A 5,690-nucleotide genomic window follows, 5' to 3' on the forward strand; every position below is an offset into this window, starting at 1 on the left:
TCCTTCACTGTACAATAGCTCTTTTCTCTCTCAAACAATAAATAATGGCATAGTTCACACACAGAGATCCACATGAGAGAATGAGAAAGGAAGCCAAACCATCTCTACTCCAGAAAGAATGTACACCTCTTAGATTAGTCCTAGAACAATACATCTTTTTTTTTTTCAGCAGAGCCTCTGGGACTCTAAAACAATAGCAACGTCTTAAACTCATTATATATTTATAAGAGAATATTGATCAATGAGGTGCTAGTATACTTTTTTATTCATGTCAATATTGGAGGCAAGGCCAGCATATAAGTAATACATTGAGTAGCACCCTGGGGTAATTGAGAGCTAATGCAGTTTTTAAACTGTCTAATTTCAACCAAAATTATTTAGGCATAGGAAGAGAGGGTATTATTAGATTTCAAGTAGAATATCACAAGGTTGTAAGTAAAAAAGTAGGAGCACATACCTGTAAGCATCACCCTCTGACTAAATTTAAAATTCACCTTTTCAAATTAGACACAGAGAATTGCATTGAATATATATAAATCCAATGGCTCAGCAAGTCCTCACAGTTATATACTCATAAGAAAAGTGCGCATAAAACTTTGGTGAGTGGTGAGAGCTACAGTATCTGTGTGCACAAAGAAGGGCAGGCAGAGCTGCAGGCAATTAACAACCACTAAGAGATGGAGACTTAACCTTCCCTAGGCAGGAGATCGCTAAGTGGTTATTCAGTGCTAAGTGCTCAGCCCTAAAATATGCACATAGGAGCGACAGGGAGTGAGTTAGGAAGCTGTATTCATATATTTATTTGTATATATATATATAATATATATATATATATATATGTACATGCATATATGTGAGGTGGGTGGAGTGGGCATTATAATCATGAAAACAATTATTTTAAACATCTCACAAATGGATGGAGCTGGAGCTGATGGGTATGAAAGGGGTGAAGGTAGGAGCTGCAGAGAGGAAGGTAGAAAATGATAAAGATATAGTATGCATATATGAAATAAAATCATAAATTTATTTTTAAAAAGAAACATATATAAGTCCAGCAAAATGTATATTGTAGAATGATATTTTAAGAATTATTTTAGAGTTAAATGGTCAGAATGCTCCAAATTGTTCATATCCATGTGGAATATATAAACAAGCTAGTGAGTAAGTAGTAATCTTACCATATACACCAATGTGGGTAGATTTCACAAGCTCAGTAGTAATGAAACAAAGTGATAACAATGACTCTATTTACCTAGGCAACAGAAATAGGATAACTGACTAACCAAAGCTAGGACAGTGACCGCCTCTGGAAGACAGTGAGCAGCCTATGTGTAGACGCCATTATACTGTAATGACTATTACAGTTATGACTTATATTACTGTAATGACTTACAGTTCATGCGGGACATAAGCAAAAGTGAGACTCTAATACGGCCTCACAAAGCTAACATACCTCAGGAAGATAAGGCAGCCAAGAATCCAGTGAATTTAGTGAAAAATCATTGAAGTAATGACCAACAACTTTTACTCTTCTCTTAGAATAATAGTTAGGTTAATGTAAAGACTGACGGGCAGTTATCTCAAGTACCTTTAGCTGGGAACCAAGTCATAGGCTAGAATATATGCAAAACTGTACTTTCAGGAATTCTACCCAGACAAGGCATCGTAGCAGAGATGGTGCTTTAACACTCAGTTACATACTGTAAAAAGCATTTTAAAAGGCCTTTAGCAGACATTGCTCATGTCTTTTGTTCTGCACAGTAGTTGCTTAATCTCCATAATATTTGATAAACTTCCCAGCAACTATGCACTCCTTCTGTTTAGCTCTATAGACAGTCTGCAGGCAATAATGCCTGGCTTTGTTATGTGGCCTGCTTTGGCTGATAGAATGTTAGCAGAGCTACTGAATGTCAACCCCTGTCTGGAGAGAGATTTTTTTTTTAAATATAGTAATACAATAAAAAGAGAAAAGCAATAAATATGTTTTAAAGTTATTATCATCTTGCCTTCATGGCTTGAGAATTCAGATTCTTCATTTTTAACAAGGTCCCAGGTGCTGCTAATGATGCCAATTGGTGTAACACTGGTTGAATAAAAAAATGCCTATTCACAGGTTGCTTGTTGTGTCTAAGTCACTTATTACTACACACAGTGAATGTCGTTTCACTTCCTACCCCCTGACCTATCCCACTCCATAAGAAGTGTGAGCATCACCACCACCTTGCATTCAGAAAGGATCATATAGTCCTCCTATTCCTGCACTACACAATATATGTGCTATAAGCTGGTTTTACTCCTGGACTACTTTCTAGACAAGAGGCAGTGAGTTTTAATTGAGACCACTATATGAGGACCATTAACCTTTAATAGAACAAGCCTGGGTTTAACACTCAGACAGTTTTCAATGTAACTTCATTATCATCACTTGTCAGATACTCCATACAGGACAAAAGACCTTTAACCTCTGAGACTGTATGAACTCATTTGTTATGTCTGTCTAATAAGAATATAGGGGGACTGGAGAGATGGCTCTGCCATTAAAGGCTAGGCTCACAACCAAAAATATAAGAATATAGGGAAGTGCAAAGAGTGATGAATCTATGTGTTGTGTGTTCTTGAATAACCACTACAAGCAGCAGAGGTGAATGAAGATTCATGATCCAAGAATTTATCAGATGATGATTTCAAGAAAATGAGAAAGACAGGTAGGCGAAGCTCCTCCCCGCAGAGGTGGACGTGTCTCCTGTGTTTCGTGCTCTGTACCATTCTTGGTCCATTGGCTCCTGTCATCCAAGTGCCTACCTGCTCTGACAGGGCAGTCTCGGTACGCTTGTTTACGGCTTATTAGAAATGTAGAGAATAATCAGTAGTAAGTTTTATTTTCAATCAGCAATGTAGTTGGGTATTATGATAATGAGAACAAGTTTTCTGCAAACCAATTCTGGTGTTTATTCAATTCAGGATAGAGGGTCTATGTAATTTCACTTCTAATTCATTTATGACATTCATAACTAGGAAAAAAACATAAAGAATATTGCTGATATTTAGAGCAAGAGACTCATAATCTTGTTTGAAATCCAGGTACCATGTACTTCTTTCACAACCCTAGCACCCAGATTCTAATGCTCATAGAATATGCTTTTTATAATTATTTTTGCATATGTTGAGTGTTTTTCTAAAATAGGAAGCAGACAATATATGGCCTCTGTCTAGCTCAAAACGTTAACTTGGTGTAATGCTTTTGCAGCTCATCGAGGGTCGCATAGGTCAAGACTTCGTTGATTTTTTTTAAATAAATAAATGCAATTTCTTACATGTGTGAACCACAATTGTTGCTCATCCATTGATAGACATATGAGCTGTTTTTTGTTTTTTTTTTATGTTTTGACTATGAATGACATAATACCACACATTCACACTCATTTACAAATTTCTTTGAGGACATGCACTTTGTTTCAAATGGAAATACATGTCAGTTGTCCCCTGGAAAAAATATCATCAAACTTTGCACAGCAAGTATATCATCATGCATTCCCACAAATAATGTATGGACATCTGTGCATCATCGTAGTCCTGCAAACATGTGTCACTTCTTTAGGATGTTTGCTGTTGGTAGTCCAACCAGTATAAAGTTATCTCATAGTTTTCCTTTTTAATTAATTACTAATTAATTAATTAATCAATCAATCCATTTATGTTTTACACTTTATTCACTTTGTATCCCAGCTGTAGCCCTATCCCTTGTCCCCTCCCAATTCCACCCTCCTCCCTCATCTCCTCCCATGCCCCTCCCACAGTACACTGATAGGGGAGGTCCTCCTCCCCTTCCATCTATCAGGTCTCATCAGGAGTGGCTGCATTGTCTTCCTCTGTGGCCTGGCAAGGCTGCTTTTCCCTCAGGTGGAGGTGGTCAATGAGTCAGCCATTGAGTTCATGTCAGAGACAGTCCTTGTTCCCATTACTAGGGCACCCACTTGACACTGAGCTGCCATGGGCTACATCTGTGCAAAGGTTCTAGGTTATCTCTATAAATGGTCATTGTTTGGAGTATCAGTCTCAGGAAAGACCCCTGTGCCCAGATTTCTGGTTCTGTTGCTCTCCTTGTGGAGCTCCTCTCTCGGTCCTCTCTCTTCCCCTTCTTTCATAAGCTTTTGTATGCACTTTTTCATTTATTTAATGCATCTGTGTGTGCCTTAGGGTATGCATGTGCACCGCATGCATGAAGGAGCCTGTGGGGGTCAGAGGAGGCATATACCTCGGAACTGGAATTAAAAATGTTTTTTAGATACCACGTGAGCTCTGAGAGCTGAACATGGATTCTCCACAAGAAATACGTATGCGCTAAAGTGTGGACCCACATCTCCAAACACATACTTTGTAATTTTACTTCTTTTTTAACTTTTTTCTTGATTCTTTGTGAATTTCATATCATACAACACAACCCCGGTCATCTTCCCAACCCTCCATATATTCCCTCCACATTGCAACCTCCCCTGAAAAAAAACAAAAAAAAAAACCAAAAACGAAATCTTGCCATGGAAGCTGTGGTGTGTCATGGTGTGTCAACAGTACATCTGTTGGCCCACACAGCTTCACTTGAAAATGTTCATCACAGTAAGTCGCTGGTCTGCTTCAAGCCTCTGGCTTTTGCTACACTATCCACACTAGACCCTTCTCTCAGATATTCTGTTGTTGTCCATTGTAATTGAGATTCTGCTGCTTTGGTCCCGCAGGATTGCTCCTTTCGCAGTTGATGGATGGGGTAGATGTTAGGATGGGCCAACTCAAATCCTGGTACTGGGCCTGGTGCAAGCTGAGTTATTCAACCTGACAGCTATGCCACACCAAGACCATCAGGGCCGGCTCTACCATACTGCCCAGGTGAGATTCAAGGCCAGCCATCAGGAGTGCTGCAGCCAGTGAGGGGCAGGGACAGCTCTCCAGCTCTGAGGACCACCTCTCCCAAGTTGCTTAGGCAAGGGACATTGCCACCTATGCAAAGTACTAGATCATCAACCTGGCCCAGGCAGCAGCTGAGACCAGGGACATCTGCATGATCTTTGATGGTAATTTGGGGCATGGCTATCAACACAGACCCTTGCTGCTGCTGAGCCAGGTATCCAGACATGACCCTTGAAAGCAACATGGGCCAGGACCTCATCATGGCCTTAAGTGATAGCACGGGCTCTTTACAGCAGGCTATTTCTCATCATCCTCACATCTCCAGTCCTCCCTCTCTTCATAGTACACAACTGTTCTGCTTCTCTTTGGCTCCCATCTCTCCAACACATACTTGGTCATTTTAGTGGCAACTGCCCACCCACCTGCCAGCCTGTCCATGCCACGCTGCAGTGAGGGATGCCTCTGGCTATCCTCCTCTACAAGCAGGGGCCTTTAGTATATTTACTTCTTTAATGATCAATTAACCTAAGCATATTTTGATGGATTAATTATAATACTATTTTAGAGGCATGTCTACTCAACACCTTTGCTCATTTTTAAATTGGATATAAAAAGGTATCTCATAGTTTTCATTTTGTAATTGCATTGTTTGTCTTTTTAATTAAGTTGTAAGAATTTTTAGTCTGAGTACTAAACTAAATTACATATAAAATATTATTCTTTCTCTGTTTCTTCTTTCTTTACCATGGCATAGGGAATCTGCTTTTTCTTTGTCTTTTCTTGTTGCT

The sequence above is a fragment of the Psammomys obesus genome, unplaced genomic scaffold (assembly GCF_907164565.1).
Source record: "Psammomys obesus unplaced genomic scaffold, mPsaObe1.curated_primary_1811, whole genome shotgun sequence".
Taxonomy (NCBI): Eukaryota; Metazoa; Chordata; class Mammalia; order Rodentia; family Muridae; genus Psammomys; species Psammomys obesus.